Source organism: Anser brachyrhynchus (assembly GCF_964034855.1).
Source record: "Anser brachyrhynchus genome assembly, chromosome: 2".
Taxonomy (NCBI): Eukaryota; Metazoa; Chordata; class Aves; order Anseriformes; family Anatidae; genus Anser; species Anser brachyrhynchus.
In genome coordinates this window covers 152078788-152096832 of record NC_137695.1, presented here as the reverse complement: position 1 = coordinate 152096832, position 18045 = coordinate 152078788, and the positions used below count along the sequence as shown (strand labels likewise).

General features: G+C 42.3%; 1 protein-coding gene across 2 annotated transcripts in view; it reads left to right on the top strand.

Moving 5' to 3' along the window:
• Positions 1–2506: 2506 nt before the first annotated feature.
• The window catches only part of ASAP1 (ArfGAP with SH3 domain, ankyrin repeat and PH domain 1), a 146896-nt gene continuing 131357 nt past the window's right edge, over positions 2507–18045 (top strand). Inside the window, exon 1 of one of the 2 annotated variants that reach the window (XM_080578077.1) lies at positions 2507–2863. The gene's annotated coding sequence lies outside the window, so the exon portion shown is untranslated. The remainder of the gene's footprint in view (positions 2864–18045) is intronic. The other variant, XM_080578073.1, reaches the window with a different exon arrangement.

The following is an 18045-nucleotide window of genomic DNA, read 5'->3' as shown; positions in this document are numbered from 1 at the left end:
TTTGCAGCAAGCACTTGCTCTTCCGTTCACAGCCTATTGAAGGTAGCCAGAGGACACTAGGCTTTTTAATTATTGCTTTATCCCCTCTCACCTTGACCTAACTGTGCCCTGGCAGGGAATGTTTGTCTACCTCTAACTGATTTACAGCAGATGTTAGTGGTAATAAATTATATCCCACTTCCCCCAGCTCTTCTTCTGTAGAGCTGCTTGAATGTTTTCAAATGAAAAGTCTCTTAATCTTAAAGGGCAATTTTTTAAAATGTATATTTTGGGGGGTTATGAATATTTTCTCTTTTTTTTCCAGTTAAACTGAAAAACAAAGGCTGTGTTTTATTCTTTTTCTCTGTTTTTGTTTTCCTTTTGCTACTGGGAAAAGTGGAACTAAAAGGAGAATGCAAGAGGGAAGGTGAAAAAAAGTGAAAACAGAAAAACTTCTTTGGAAAAAAAAGTGAATAACTGAAATAGCTCACTGGCAAAATACATGGGAAGGGAAAAAAACTCAGATGTTTTAATTTTTCCCTGTTTTTTCCACCAGTTCTCTCCTGACATCATCAAGCAACCATTTGGTACTTGTTTCATGTAGCACGTGCTAGGCAAAGGGAATGACTTCATGCCTCTAAAGCAAAGCCTTTGTTCTACCAGCCACTTGCACAGATGCTGCTGCCAGCGCTCCAGCTGCATTTGTAGGGACTGACTTCCATCACTGGCCTCACGCATCCTGAAAAGTAGTGGGAGGATGACTGGGAATGAGAGGACCCAACCTGGAAGTTGTGTCCTGACTTAGAACTCAACTGGAAACCAGAGCAGACTTCCTGAGTCAGAGATGCCCCCAAATCCCCACTTTCCACCCCAGCGTTGCTGCCAGGCTGCCCACAGAACCACTTGGCCAACACAACCTGTCTCAGTAGACCAGGCATGATTTCCAAACCTGGCCACTTTCAGGGAACCCATGCTATTTTTACAAGAGCTTCTCTCTTTGAAATAAGAAGCAGAAACCTGCCGTAATTAGCAGAAAGTGCTGAAGGAATTGTTTGCCTCTAGTGCTCATATTTTGTTCCTGGTGAGTACCCTAAAAAATTATATAGGCTCATGCTGCAAGTGGGACTTAAGTTAAGGCTATTTCAGAGGAGCTAATTGCCTTTGCCTTGAGCCAGGGCACCGGCCAGTGGAGATTACCACTGTATCTAAATACTTCTCTAGCAAACGGGCACATGAAACTCAAGATACTAGTTTGTTTTAATCATTAGGTCCTAGGAGAACCACAAAATCTGAAGACACTGGGTTTTCTTTCTAATATGCTATAGTCGGGGCTGTGTCAAAAAAGTGGAGTCAATTTTTACAAAGAAGCCACGTTTTTGGAAGTGGGCCCTTGCCTTAGGAGTAAGTAACCTCTGAAAAGTGGTGAAGCCTGCAATTGTCCTCCTACAAAAACACAGCAGTCCGCGTCCTGCAAAATACCTGGGGCTCAGTTTTCTGTGTGTGCTCATAGCCCTTTGGATTTCAATGGGACAACTCCAACAAAAACTTCACTTTATGAATGACATCTTTGAGAGCAAGGAGTTCTACATCTATTTTGATAGGAAGTGCTATTGCTTTCCTTTTCTACTGTAGCTAACAAAGACTTTTACATTTATAGTTCAACCAAGGTAGATTGTAGAAATCATGAAATCAATTAAGTAGATTCAAACAAAAAATAAAGCAGTGTTCTTAATGTTGGGAAGTGAAACACAAGACAGAGTCCATTCGCTAGAAACAAGCAACCAAACAGGCTTCATCTTAATTTTGCTAAGGACTGCAGAGTTCAATCCTAAATTCCTTGGCAAAATACCACAAAGGGAGTTTTCAGACTCCCCTTCTCCTTTAAGACCTCTCTCCCTCTAATTCTGGAGGTTCCCTTCCCTCCCATTCTGCACCAACCCTACAGTAAATCATCACTGGCAGCCTGCAAGTGTCCCAGAGACAGACACATAACTCTTGTCTTAGAGCAAAAGAGAGGGGGGAAAAGCAGAGAGCGAGGTAACACTGGTTCAAGGAGTCCCAGGTAGCCACAGCTGATGGCACAGAGTGTGCACCGAGTGCAATATCACCTCCATCTCAGAGGAGGAAACCCTACCTAAAAATCATACACTTTTTAGCTAAAGCATCAGTATCTAGGAACAAAGGGAGGAAAACAGGATGCCGGAGCAGCAAGGTTGGATGCAAGCCCTCCTTTCCCTGCTGCTAGGCAGGGGAAGGAGGGCTCGGAGTTTCGAGCCCCCCCGGGCAGTTTGTGTTACAAGGCATCGCATATCTGGCTGCAGCCCCCGCCACGGGCAGGCGAAGGGTTAACAGGAGAGGCACCACGTTAGCTGTATCTGTGGAGATTATGGTGTGTTTATCCAGTGTTCAGATTTCCTGTCTGAGTGTTTGGATTTCCTGAAATCCCTGCTATCAGCCCAAGTGCTGTCCACTGAGCAGACCTTTTTCTCTCTCACTTTTTTTTTTAAAACTTCTTTTTTTTTTTTTTTTTTTCACTTTGCTCACATGGTAGGCTTTCCTTCCTGCTCTCTTTCTAGTTGTAGTGCCTGTGTCTCCTCACCGGTCAGGACATTTATGGATGCAGATCAACACTCTTAGACTGCAGAACTCTGGGTTCGCCGTGCATTGGATTTCCTGGTTTTGTTTTGTTTTGCTTTGTTTTTAATTTTGTTTTATTTGACTTTTTCTTTTTTTTTCTTTTTTCTTTTTTTTGTGGAAATAAAACTTGAAGAAAAATGGTCTTTTCCAGCTGCCCATGGGAGAATACGTTTTAGTTTGAGATGGAACAATGGCCTTAGGTTTGAGGAGCAAATCTGGAATGGGAATTCAGCCTGCACAAGTCCTGGTGAGTTACAGGGCATCGGCTGGGAGGGTGCTCAGTCCCGTACAGCTCTCGGACAAGGACAAAGGCTGAGCACAGCCACTGAGTGTGGCTGCTGGGCAAACTGCAAAAAAAAAAAAAAAAAAAAAAAAAAAAGCAGAGGGGTGTAGCTGAAGGTAAAACTTTTCTTAAAAAATAATAATAATTGAAAAAAAAAAAGTCCATTTTTCATTGCTAAAAATACACACTGCTCTACAGCCTAGATAACATCTAGGTAAACTTTACCGTAGCAAAATCTGTCAGGCCAGATTCTGCCAGTTCTTACCCATGTGAGTAACTTCTACTCACATAAACAACTTCAGTGGCTTTTAAAAGAGCTCATATTAAGGGAAGGCTTGCAGAATTGGGGCCACATGTAGCAAATTGCAAGAACTCAATCTCCATGAAATTTAATCGTAAAAGAAAAAGATCATTTTATGAGTGTCATTGTATGCTTCCTTGGTCTTTTAAGTTTTATTGTTGATCCAGTTTTAAATTTGAAGAAAAACCCATGTGATAACTATTTCTCCTATTGTCTCTTAAATAAGTTTGCAGTAGGAGTGAAAGCATATTTTCTGCAGCAATGTTCCGGGAGGCCAGAAAGGGGCTTTCGTTGTTGGAGGGAAAATGCTGAGTGCTGTGCTGCTCCAAACTGGAAAGCTGTATTCAAACATGAGGCTTCGCTAAGGTTTTAACTTCATTTTTGGATGCGAGAGCCCATGGCAGCAATATTGCTAGCCTGAGGTGTTTTTAGTTAAACCATGGTCACAAATGCAACAAGTCGCCTGGTCTGAAAATCAGTGAGTCAGCTTTGAAAAGAAAAAAAAAAATCTTCATTTCAGACCTCTTTGAATCAGATTTCATTGCTGGCATCCATGGAAGGGTTTTTGGAGTCAGATGTGGAAGATAAAGCATCATCACTGTTGCAGCTTTTGTTGTGTCCCTTAGCTGGAGGCTGTGGTTGCACTGCACATTCCTGAGCTGCTCCTTGGACCTGTTCCAGGGACTTGGTTCTCTAATTTTAGGGAAAAATCTTGTTTCAGAAAGTGCTTAGATACTAGGAAACGTATATAATGAAAACAGCTTTCTCTACTTTAGCTCTGATTTTCATTAGACTACTGAAAATGTCCTGAACTCGAGCATATAATAGTGCACATCAATCTTCATTTAAAATGTTGAGGTTTAGCAGGAGAAAATACCTTACTTTTTTATACCAATAAAGGGAAAAATGCATTTTCCAAATTCTTTCCAGAGCTTCCAAATTTGAAGTTTTAAACTAATAGTTGCCCTGTGTGCTGGGTTTCTGCACAACCCTTTGAATGTGATCCTGCTGCTCTTCTTCAAGCTTTTCTTCAGTATCAGCAGAAGGATTGTGTGATACCAGCCAGACCAAACTGGTGTCTTTTTGCCTGCAAGCCTTCAGGAACTCGATTTTAATTATTAACATGGGGCAACACTGAAACCGATGGTATTTTACGCGTCGAAATGTTGGTTCTTGCTGTGTACATAGGTGTGTATTCTCAGTGTGGGGGATCCCCAAAAAATGAAAGGGAGGACAAGGAGCCCCTCACCTGAGGTAGACCAGACCTTGGTGCCCTGTCTCATGGCTGTGCTCTGTCCATGGCTGCGACTGAAGTGGCCAAAGCAGAAACGTGCTCCTCTCAAAGCTGGCAGAAGAGTCAGAACATCCCTAATGAGCAGTGAACTGCAGAAAATAGAGAGTACAGATGAAGACAGAGGGGAAACGTGAAGACTTCTGTAGGTCTACCCAGATCTCCTAGCTTTGGAAATGTGGTTGGCTGCCTGATCAGCAGGAGCCTTGGGACTGGCTCAGTTGCTTTTTTCCCTCTTTTGTGCAGGATGGTCAGAGCTTTCTGGTTTAAGTCAGGTTGGAAATGCTGTGGGAATAGTTTTTTCTGGTGGTATTTTGGTATTTCCTCTTCTGCTCACACCCAGACCAGGAAGTGCAGAAGCACAACCTTCAGCTCATTGTGTGCGGATTTCTTTTTATAAATGTGAATTCGCTTCCCTTCCCCCCCCCCCCTTTTTTTTTCTTTTTCTTTTTTTTTTTTGTCCGAATAGCCCTCACAAAGGTTTAAGGCTTGCTTTGATTTAGACTGTGGGAATTTTTTGTACCTCTTTATATAACTGCACCAAGCATTGAATAGTGCCCTAATAAATGATTATCACATTATTTCTGTATTATCTAAATGCAATATCACCAGCTCTGCTCCCCACTGCCATATGTTCATGGGCCAGTACCCCCCAGCAGCTGGTTCTGCTGGCATTTGTCCCCATACCTTCAGCAGCATGACGGCTGATTGGACACGAAGACCTATCTGTTCAGTTGCCCACGGAGAAATGTGGCAAAAGACCATTTTTTTTGGTAACTAACTACACTGTTAAACTCTCTACAGTTAGATACCTCACATTTTTTCCCTTCTTCTTCTATCTCTTCTGCATCAGTGAGGAAGTTTAGCTCGTGCACCTTCTCCGCATGTGTCCATCTCATTCACCATCACGGCCGCCAGTCCTCCTGCCTTTCTTGCTGTTGTTGGCAAGTGCAGATAAACAGTTTTGACAGGCAGAGAGTCCTGCAGAGCTAACTTCATGCATGCAGTGATATTTCTCTGCTCAGATGATGAATGGACAAGAGGAACTAAGCCACTTTCCCTGAAATTGTTCCCCACATTGTAAGTTTTTAACCCCTCCTTTCCACGCCATTTTCTGGAAAAAGCAAATAATGCAATTCCTTACCTGACCACTTTTAGATTAAAACTGTTTCCCTGAGCCTCTTCTAGCCACCTGGTAGGGTCTTTTGTCAGCCATTTTATAAATGAAAATGAACTTTAGGTGGATCTTAAAGTTAGGTACATGGCAAAATGATTATCTGTATTTCCATTTGGGTCCACTCTCATGAGTGCAACATGAGCAGATGGAAATACAAGCAAAGGGAACTGTCATTATATAATTCTATAATTCAAGAAGACTTAAGTAGGCACAGTGGAATTTCCAAGGATTTTGGAGGAGTGTTCTTGTTTTGGGGCATTTTTTTTCTCTTTGTCCTTGGCTTTAAGGCTCTCTCTTGTGCTTCAGGGAGAAGCAGTGTTTGAGGGAGAGGGTGCCAGGTGGGGAGGGAAGGATGCCAGGCCCCATTATTTCAGACACTGATTAGTGCAAGGATGGGAAGCGGCAGGGCTCATCCTGGAACAGGTATTGCTCCCACTGAACACACAAAATCACAGAATGGTTTGGGCTGGAAGGGACCTTAAATATCACCTAATTCCAACCCCCTGCCATGGGCAGGGACACCTCCCACTAGACCAGGCTACTCAAAGCCCTGTCCAGCCTGGTTCTCCTCCCACATGGTACCCAGAAGGCAAGCTCCATCCACACTGAGGGTCCTCACTTGGACCCCTGAACCACAAAGCCGGAGAGGCAGTGATGCTTTCCCTGTATTCTCCCTTATCTCGGCTGGAGATAACAAAACCCATCTGCCTCTGTGAGTCAGCAGAAAAGCATTCAGCTTTTATAAGAGTTAAGGGACATGGGATAGGGCAATGTCAAAGCACAGAAGGCTTCTCCCGGCTTTGCATTCACACAGTGCTCACGTAGAGGAAGTCGCATTTTCCATTCCCATTCACCAGGCAAAATTATTTACACCAAGCTGAGGATGTGGCCCCTGGCATACAAGACCAGGGCTGCTGAACAAGGCTCCTTTCATCAGCTGTAAACGTGAACAAATGTGGAAACAGCAACAAGCAGTGAGTACCGTGATGCGGCTGCTGCTGGCAGCTTGGAAAAGTCAAGAAAACTCGATTGTCTTCTCATCAAAAGTGAAACAAGGAAGCCCCCCCTCGCCTCCACCCCCACCGCTACCACCCTGGCTCGAGCAAGTCGATCCGTAGGTATTTGTGTGGGGGTTTGTTCTTGGCGGTTAACCACATAACAATTCGAAGCATGTGGCTAACTCCGAAGAAACTGCCTTTAAACGTTTGCAGACTGCGGTGGTGTTAGCGAGAGCGGGGGGCTGCGGGCCGCAGGGGGCTGCAGCAGGAAGCCCTGTACATCCTGCAATATACTCCTGTGAAGAGGAAAAAAAAAAAAAAAAAAGAAGGTTGTGACTCTTGGAGCTTCTCTGCTGTCGATGCACAGCAGCACGGGGCAGATGTCCCCCATGTCGTGTTTCACGTCTGTATTGGTGTGTCAGGGCGAAACACCCAGCAGGAAGCACACAGCAGAGAAAAGAGGTGGCAGCCAGCGGGAGAGCATTTCGGCAAGCAGCTTTCATAAATAAATCAGGAGGAAAAATAACAAACAAACTGGGGGGCCTTTGCGGCGAAGCAGTGCATGCTTGGGACCATAGGGTGATCTCCAAGGGAAGCGCAGGCCTGGAGAAGGAGGCTCAAGGAGGCGCTGGGGAAAAGGCAGCAAGGAGCAGCCCTGCTGTAGCTTGGGGTGGTAAAAATGCCCCAGCGGAGCTCTCCTGTCCCTCTAGGCCTGAATTGGTTGGGCAGGGAGGAAAGGCTGGAGGGAGGATGTGCGCAGAAGGGATGGGAACAGTTGCGTCTGTGGGGGCAAACAGCCCAGCGTCCGTGTGTGTCGCACACTTGTCAGGACAGAGATGTCGGGGTACGTAAAGTCCAGTTTTAAAGGATTTGGTGCTTAAAGAAACCAATAGAGCTTAAGATTGCAACATTTCCCCACTGGAGGAGACCCATGTGAGACATTCAGTGAGTTTGCAGCTCCCAGAAGATCTCAGGTTTTTAGCTTCTCTTCATTTCCAGTTCATCCCCAGTCTATATCCAGGAGGGCCTATCTTTGAGTACAAGCAGACGTTTCTAAATGTTACTTGGGCAAATAATGAACTTCAATTAATCTTCTTCACCCAGCTATAAGCCTCATTTTTAATTCAGCAGGTAAAAATACTGCATCTGTACCATCACCAGAATTGGCCTTACTCTAGGAAAGAAAATGACAATTGGTGTCAGGCCCTAAGGCTGAAAATTCAACCTGCTTTGGAGAAAAGGCAAATGAGGCCTTGCCAGGTCTTCCCTCTTTGTTTCATCAGCTGGAGCTGTGGCTTTGTGGCATGGGTTGGGGTGGGATTGCAGCTGGAAACCAAGCTGTGTCCCCAGGGTCCTGGCAGGATCTGCAACTACGCGCACTTCTCCATTTATATTCTCCAGTTCGGGGAGGAAGGAAATCGGCCATTAGTTAGTGGCCAAACCACAGCCACGGGACAGCCACCTTCTGGCACTGAGTTATGGTGTGACCACAGGCAAGTCGCTGCATGGCACTGCCCAGATCAGCAGCAGAAGTGTGGCTGACTCCCACTTTCTTCCCCTTCATCCCTGGAGCAGCCAGAAGGGAGTGTGCAGATGGGAAATGCAGGGCACGCAGACAACATGCTCCTCCATACTGCTGGGGCAGGAAGAGGGAGATGTCTTCTGCCAAGGCTGGTGCAGCTGCACGTGCTTTTTAATGCAGTTGGCCAAATGCACAGGAAACAATTTTGTTCTGGCCAGAACTGCCAGACTGCGAGGCAGCAGGACATTTCAGGCACTAGGACAAGCCTTCTGGTATCTAGGTTCAGCATAACACCAAGGCCTTAGCATGATACTCTGGTTCCATATAAGAAGATAAAACCATCCAAGCCAATGCTTCAAGACCCTGGTCCAGCAGTGGCTGACAACATCCGCATAGGAAGCAAGAGCTGAACAGGGCTACATGTAGTGATAATTCCTCAGATTAAAATCCCAGCTTCGCAGGACCTCATCTGAAAGACTTCTGGAGTCAAAGCCCATGCTTACATTGTACTTGTCTTGGATAGACATTTGCAGCATGGATTTGTGTTATTTTTCCTTTAAACTAATAGACATTTTTTAACGTCCATGAAAAAAAGCTTATATGAGTTCAAAATGCAATTAGGCAAATTCATGGGGAAAAAAAATGTCTTCAATTTACAGCTGTTAAATCATTACTGACAGTCAGGGTCCAATCCTAGTCTCCTACATGAGGTTTTTAGTTATTTAGTAACTTTATAGTGCTGCTACAAATTGAGTTTTGTGTAAATATTCCAGATTTATTTGTGGGTAAATAAGATCTATGCCAGCACCATGGAGTGTATAGATTTATTTCATCTAATTTAGAGTGTAACTATATTGCTACTTTCCTTCTGCTTTCAAAACCAGTTGTTTAATAGTCACCCAAATTAGCAATTTTACCGATATAATCATTTACCTAATGGTACATTTCCCATAAAATGTGGAAGATTGCATTCTCTGCTGGTGTAGGATACTGGTTCCATCCATCTGATCAGAGGCAGGTCATAGCTGCATATCCTTTAATAATTATTTCAGCAGGTGTCCTTTTATTTCTGTTCATAATTAGTAGCTGAGTATTTAGCAAAGCTTGTCAGGATCCAAAATTCCTACAATTCAGTAGTTATCTATATTCATGAACAAAGGGGATCTCTACCTTGGTAATTTCTGAAAATATTTTATTAAAACTAACGGATATTATAATTCTACATTAAATTATTTATCTGCCACCAAGGTAGAGTTTTGATCTTACACTTGTCCTAGATTAATGTCATAATCTGACTCCAGATTTAATCAATGGTAAGGTAGGTGTCAGCCAGAATCCCAGACCTCATGAGTCATTTATACTTTATCATTTTATTTTCTGTGTTTATGAACTTGTGGTTGAGAAGGAGCCATGTGTTGTTGTGTTGGTCATGCTGGGGTTAAAAATCTACATCTAACACAAGATGATCTACAGCTGGCATTTTTTCTCACCACCTAGACAGTGAAATGGGATTGGGTTCAGTTGAAACCAATTTCCATACCACTGAGAGTATTAGAAATAATGGGTGTCAGTAACGGCAGGAATAAGGATAAAAAGGTGATTGTAAGTCATGTTTTGCTCCTGTACGCTGGAGCCACATGACAGCCTACCTGGCACCTGGTCTGAATTAGAGAAATCACTTGACAGTTGTGATTTATGCTTTTCTTCCTAGAATTCCTGGGAACCTCAGAATAGTAATTGTACTGTTGCCAATGTAGCGTAGTATATAGATATATGTACATGGTATATTGCAAACTCTTACAATTCGTTCCTTTCGTTGCCTTCAGAGAACAGCCTGACTGTGAAGTTCCTCTTAGCAAGAAACCTCCATGCCAGAAGGATGATTTATAAGATTAATTCTGCCCATTTTAGACTGATTCCTTTCCCAAACAACCAGAAGAGACCCTAGGTCCTAAGTGTCTCCTTCTCAGGGCTGGGATTTGAAGTAGACCCATGTCCCATGAGTCATATCAGGGCAAAAGTCGTTCAATCTCTGCAACTTGAGGAAGAGAATTGGGTTTACAGATAAACTCCTACAATAGATATGCACAAGAGGGGACATGACCCCAGGCTGAAGCTTAGGAAAACAAGGAGTCTTAGATAATGTTTTTTCATGATGCTGGATGTTGAAGTCACCATTTAAAAGAATAGAAGGCAATCACATTCTTGTTGTGTTTTATGTTCTGGGAGGAAAAATAAAAATAAATAAATAAAACCCCTTAAATCATAGAGACTTTGATAATTGAAACATAATTTAAATAATGTGTTACCGAGAAATCTGCAACATTTGTAGTCTGGTCTCTATAAACGAGGCTGAGGCAATTGTACTGTGTGCCCCTCTGTGATTTTGAACCCCTTCAGTCAATTCTGATGGAGGAACAGAGGACTGAAATGCTACATATTTCATGAAAACAGGCAGATAAGCAGAAGAAAGAAACAGTTTGTTATCTCTGACTACCTCCTCCCCAAAGAAAAAGTCACATCTACTGTGAGAAAAAAACAGAAGGAAAGGCAGAACTTCCATGGAAGTGAGGCACTGTGCCCACCACAACCTGTGGGAAAAGCTTTAACAAGCATTTGTATTTCATTATACCCAGAGCTAAATTCACCCAGGAGGTACAAGTCCACAAGCAGCCACACACCCTTCATTCTGCCATTTGAAAGCCTTCCCCTAGGAGTAGCAGTGTGCCTTTGTAGGCTTTCATCACCCCAAAGTCCTCTCTCCATGTCCATGCAAACCTGAATAGCTTTAGGAGCAACATGAGTTAGGTGAAAGACACCTGTTGTTATTTATCGCACTGCTTTAATTCTCTCTCCTTGAAAGACGTGCCTTTTTGCAATATCATGGACCATTAATCCACTGCATTAATAGGGGGAGCATTCCCTGGGAATAATAATATCCTGACATCAGTGTTGCTGGCCTACGAGTGCTGACTGACAGTACAGTAGCGAAGTTTTGCTTAGACAAGCAGTACCAGGAGAGAACCCTGTTTGTTAAAGCTTTCCTTTGTAGATAAAGATTAAATCAGTAATTTTCAAAAGCTGGTTGCCTAAAATTCAGAGCCTCAGCTCATACCAAAGTCCTGGATAAATTATTTCAATGTTCTTTGGAGAGTGAGGTCAATTATTTCAATCCAGTAATGAAGGCTTCAGTAGACAAGAGTTCAGCACTTCTACTTGAGTTTCCCAGCGCAAGACAACGCATGTCAGTCCTGAGCTGCAGAACATTTGTTTTTACAATCCAAATCCCTTCTAAATAGAAATCACCAGCTGGACCAGACCGTTGAAGACAAGTCAATTCATGTCTTGGAGAAAGACCCTGGGCTCCCTCCAGAATGTGAACTTAGAAGGGAAAGAAACTCTGAAAGGGAAAGAAAGGACAGTTGAGTGCTTTCACTCCCAAGCACCTCTAGCCATCTGCAATTTATATTAGCGTACTAGATTTAGCAGGAGATGAGTGGTGGTCACGAACACCAGAATTGAACGGTCTCATCCAGCTCCCACTCCAGATGCAAACTGCAGCGGGTTTTGCTGTGGTTTTCCACAGACAGGAGGACGGACAACAGTGACCAGGCAGCATCTGTGTGAACCCTGGCAACACTCTCTGATTTCGACAGTAGTTATCATGAGAAAATATGTTTCTGTTTTGTCTTTTCCTGTGCATGTTAAAAACAAGACATTTGTTGGGTTTTCTTCCCTAAAAGGAAATAGGTTCATTCGGGAATGCATGAGGCAAATCGGGTTCTTTTAAGTACCGAAAGATACATATGTGCGATTTCAACATTTTTAAGCCCTCCCGGGATATTTGTTCAATATCAGTTGTGTCTGTTATTGTACTGGTTTTGCAGTAAACAGTAGATCTGATATAAAGAAACCCAGCCTCATTTATACTGTTAATGTAGTCTTTCTTAGAAGCAGAAGCTATTTACAAGACCATAAGTTCCCTCAGAGACACTATTTTTAATTGGGGAAGAGTTCTCTCAGAGGAGTAATAGTCTTACATCTGTGCAGTATTTTCCCAATCAGGAGATCAAGAGAAAGAGGATCTGAGCAACTGCTTCTTTACATAACAATGAACATAGAGCTTCGGAGTAAATCATAATGTGCAATAAAATTAAAAAAAAAAAAATTGGCTGGAGATTAATGACTGGAATGGGACTTACTGAATTAAATTGGATCAGATGTTCCCCAGAAAAATCTGAGTTAGATTCAGAGTGCTTTTGTTTTTCACAAAGGAAGATTTAGCTTGATTGTTTCATAACTACTGACAATTTCTAGACATTGCAGAAGTGGTCCTAGGTGCCTGCAGGAGAAGTCTGGAAAACCTGGTCTTGAGCAGGCAAGGAAGAGACTGAACACAGAGCCTCCATGGCATACAATCTCACTAACTGTTAAAGAATTACAGACAGCATTATAGTTTTACAAGATATTAAGGGCTGAGTTAAGGTTTCTCATTCCAGGGGCAGGTTCATGAGTACAGGTCTGCCTCAAAGATAAACACCTACTGAATTGTTGAGGACTGCTATCAAAGTCCAGTTGTGCCTTTCATGTTCACTGTCAGGTGGCTTAGGTGGCTCCTTCTTCCTGTGCTTTCTTCTGTGAATCTGCTTGCAAGTGTCCAACCTTCCCGATATGGGCTAAAGAGAAACATGGGCAGCCAACTCAGGCTTTTGAATTTCCCCCGGGACCGAGCCTCTCCAAGATAACACTTGGGTTTGTGTTTCAGTCCCAGATTTGTTTGTGGCTTCAGCATTGAGAAGCAAAATGTTTGTGTTTCTAACACTGTTCACTGAAGAGACAGGCTTAAAATTATAAGCCACGGACTGAGACTGAAGTTTCCTGTTGGTGTTGGTGGCTTTTTTTAATCAGAGATGTGTGTTCTTTTGTCAAGAACCAGACTCAGTTCACGAATATAACAAAGGAGGAAATCAAAGCTACCTAAGATACTGACTGTGCTAGAGATACCAAAACTTTTTTTTTCCTTTTAATTAATATTATTTGCTGACCTAAAAGTGAAGCAGGTCCATAACATGTCTGATAAAAAGGTTCATTCAGGAGGTGCAATGCTGAAGGTACCAGACATCTGCCTTGTCATCTGTTCTCAGGCACCTGGCAGGTGTGCAGCACTTGGCTTAGTGACTTTCTCTTATTAACTCAGTTTCCCTAGGCTTTTGTAAAAAATGGACCTAACAACAGTTGCCTAGAGCCAGGAGAAGAAGAGCAGGAATACATTATTAAAACCCAGAATGCAACACCATTTTAAAATTCATCGAAGTGCTCAGAACAAATTCTCCAGAGATCAGGGGCTTAGTCATTCCAGGTTTCCAACTCATTTAGATAATTGTCCCTTGAAATAGTTATCTCTTTCTTTTTTACTTCTTCTCTCTCTCTCTCTCTTTTTTTTTTTTTTTAACGTTGGCTATTCGCTTAGCAGGCAGCTCAGCTCTACAGCTGCAGAAGAGCAGAAGAAACCTCAAGTTTCCCACCATGCACATCTCTGCTTTCTGCAACATGAGCCAAGCACTTGAGTGCATCTCAAATAATCATCTCATTGTCACCTGCTGACACAGTAGCAAGTCATTACCAATTTAACTAATTAATACATCGGTCAAATTCATTTCATTGTGAAGTGATTTATTAAGTAATAGGAGAGGTTTAGAGAGATAACATGAGTTATTCAGTATTTTTAACTACCATCAGAGCCTGGAGAGACTCAGTCTTGATGTTTTCCCATCTTCCTGAAAGCTATGTGACTTGATTGCTTCTGTCTCAGCATAAATTCATGCTGTCGCTAAAATAAACAGTCCAAGCACCACCATCACGTGAGCTCAGAAAGGAAACTGATACAAATTAAACTGAAAAAGGGTGGTTTATTTTCCAGCTGCATCATTCTTCTCTCGGTAAAAATATCTAAACTTATATTACAGCATATAATTTTATTTTATATTATTTGTGTAATTTCTTGTAGCCAAATATTCTAGAGATTGTTAAAACTTCTCATCAGATTGCTAGGGGCAGGTGCGGTCATGGTAGTATACCCAAATAGATACTATTTCCTGGGGGCTTCCATAAAAAGCTTAGTTTTTAAGTTTTCTTTTCTTTGTCTTGGCATTTCTTCTGGAATGTAGAATTAGGGCTACAGCCTTGTATATGCCCACAGGATGGTCTGGGCAGAAATACGAGGGTCCTACTGTGATGCGCTTGGGGCATGCAGCACCGCAAGAGGTGTCTGCCTCTGGGATCGGCACCCTACTATCTCTTCTAGTCAGTAAAATGGAAGAGACGGTTTAGGCTGTGATTCATCTGACCTTTGTAGATAACTCCTTTAGCATGTCTTTTTCAACATCTACTCTTGTAGGATGAGGTGAGCTGAAACCTAGTTTCAGCTGACAGTATTGACTGTATCATCGGTAACTCTAACGGGAGCCTGGGGTGAACAGCCCAGGCAAAGACACTTTGTCAGATACATCCTACTTTTAAAGTATAAAAGTTGAGTCAGAGCTCACTGAAGTGTATGTAAAGAATCCCATTAACATGGACTGAGTCTGGATCAAGTTTAGGCTCTGTTGTCACTTCTTTTGAGCTAATCTCATTTTTCTATATAAATAGCGCATATGATTTCAAAGGCATGCTCATGGATCTGGACACGACTCAGTATAGGGGCAGATACAGACGTGAGGAATGAAAGGAGAGGATATTTAAGAACATCTTTGTGTTCTTGTATTGAGGTTTTTTATGTGCCTTGTATTTCTGGGTATTCCATAGAGAGGCTTTGATAATTCTGTGCCTGACTGCACTCCTCTGAAGACCAGAGCGGCCAGCAGTGCTGTACCAGCCAAAGGATGTGACACTGACACAGGGTCCCTAAGCAGGGAGAGTGGCACTGCTTGGCACGTGCCAAAGGGGAAGGCATGAAAAAACGGCAGTTTGAAGGGCAGAGCTGTACCGAGACAAGAGGGGCTGGCAGAAGGCACTGTGGAGTCATCCTTCTGCTCAAAGCCTGGCTTTGTGCTGGAGACAGCAGACTGAGATGAGCACATCGGGGTCTGGTTCCTGGCTCTGCTACAGACCGTCTGTGTGGGACTCGTCTTTGGAGAAGAATTAGCAACAATCCTTTCAGGAGGAAATGTGTTCATTGACTTTCGTGATGTGTTCAGACAATGCGAGACCTGATGAGTGCCTGAACAATCGATGACAGCTAGAAGCAGGAGGCGTGCCGCTTGCCTTGCTTGAGAGCTGCCGCCACACAGCAGAAAAGCCACTGTAGGGACGATGTGGAAAGCTCGGATGCACCAGACTTTTCATGCAGAGAGAAGTTGATTTTTAACACAGCTACAGCAGGTTTAGTCATTTCTGATTTGTACAATCCTATAAATCCATTCAGCAAGTTGCCGTTATTGAATTCAGCCCACGATAAGTGGCTATCGAAAATAAGTAGGGACGGTGACAAGAGGATGTAACATTCAGATTGTATTATTAATCTATTATCCATATACTGTGTACAGGACTATTTGCTGAAGACTCCATACTGAACTAATCATTAAACAGTTACTAACCTTGCAGGGCAGGCGGAAAACACTCTCATGTCATGAGCTTCTCACAGGCTTCAGAAGTAGATTGCAAGTAACTCAAAATCTTGGACTGTGGATGGCAGCCTTGTCATCAAATATAAGAAAATACCCTTGACAGGGTCTGTGAAAGCTCTCTAGAGGTCTGCAGCTGGGAAGCAGGCACTCTGATTAACTGCTGCCTCCACAAAATGAAAAATCCTCCCTGAGCCCAAGAAACAGCTGATGGATATCGTAGGAAGTGATAAAAAGGTCACTCGTAAGTAGATCCAAGGAGGTTTAAGTCACAACACCACCATCCTGAAGGCCTTCAACAAATAACAAAAGACAGGCATCAAAGACTGCAGAGTCCTTCAGTCTAAATACTTACACAAATCTCTGTGTCATATACCTGAGTCTTGAAAATTCACCTTTGAAGAAGATTGCAGAAAATTACCAAACAATTGCACTTAAACCCTCTGGCTGGCTGTAGCGATGCGTTGCAACATTGTACAGTGGTGATATATTACAAAACTGTTAAACCTTAGAATTACCCACTTTTGTGGCATGAATTCCTAAAGCAGATTTAGGCTGTCCAGTGCAACTATTCTATAGCCCTTTGCACAGCCCAGATATCATATGATCATTTCATAATCATAGGAGGTTTGTATCATCAGACAAGGGTGGAGAATGATTTTCCATTCTAACAGCAATGCCACCTCCTAAAAAAAGGTTCTTTTTATTTTTTTTTATGAGAATGTTGTACAAGAAACTACCTGAATTTTAAAAGTTGATTTTCAATACATATTCAAACACAAGGCTATTTCATGGAAGAAAACTCCTACTTTGCCAATATATTTTAAAGCTCAATAGAATGACCTGAGGATTAATAATCCTCTCAACCTCACATCAATCCAGTGTTAAACACTGGAATGGCTAATTCCAGGCACTATTCAAAAGGAATTAGTGAAAAGTAATGCAATTCATGGCAACCAGGATGGAATTAAAGGAAATGTATTTTATTTCAAGAAAGCTATTTTGATAGTTTTTTAGGTTTTACATTTTCTTGAAAAAAAATCAATATTATTGATGTAATAAGTATGAACTTTAGTAGAGCTTTTGGCACCAAACAGCATTTTGATTGAGAAACTACAGTTATTTAAAGTCATATTGTAATTATTTTATGGATTACAAACTGAGTAATTGACAGTTCTCAGAAACCATTATAAATACGGACTCAAAGAGAATGTCAGTCAGTTCTTCGGGGCCTCTCCTGGGCTCTAAGCTATTCTACATTATCATCCATAACTTGTAAGAGAAATAGAAGTATCACTGGTAAAACAAGCAGAAATTGAGTGGAGGCCACTGTGAACATGGAGCAGGACAGGTGACATGCAGTGATCTGCTCACGCAGTAAGGCAGGTACCAGTGCACAAGGTGAGATGAAAGAGAAAGATGTTGTGAGATGAAAGAGAAAGACAAGTGACAGATGCAGTGACAAGGAATCCAGTCCTGGTGGTCGCCAGGCTCTGTGTTTTTTGCTGAGTGCTGCTTTCCCTGCCTTGAGCACTCAGCCCAGGCAGTGACCGCATAACTCATCTTGCCCTTGGCTTCCCGGAGGTTAATTAGAGCAATTCCTAAAAACCTGCTCGAGCCCTCTTGTAAGGACAGCTGTGTGTGGACATCCAGGGTAAAACAGACTACTTAATAAAGAAATATGTATACTGCCTTGGTATGTGCAATTCAATTATGACTTTTCTATTATTACTTCTTTCACGATTCAGCTCATTCCCATAAGTGTGCTAGTGCTCTGATGGTGTATTTTTATGGAATCACTGAGGACACTGCTAATGTATGAGGTCAGAATGGGGCTTTCATTGCTTCGGATATATTAAAATTAGGTCTGAGGTGACACATCCAGAGACAAATATCCTCAAATTTCCTTCACTGAAGTATGTTAGACCAGATGCTAATAGCATTATCCAAATCATGGATTAGGGTGAAACTGAAGAACATATGTTTCTTGCATCCTGTTTGGAGGATAACAACATAGACAAACAAAACGAATCTATAGCAGATTTTGGCGTAAAATGAAAGATATTTTCTTTAATCTCACAGTTAATTCAAGAACATGTCAGTTATTATATGGATTGAGTAGTTTAATTCTGTATTTTGGCCATGAAAATAGTTTCAATAACCTTTTCAAATCATGATTTTGAAAACAGTCTTAAAATTTGTAGGACATGCTTTTCAACAGAATTTAGATAGAGC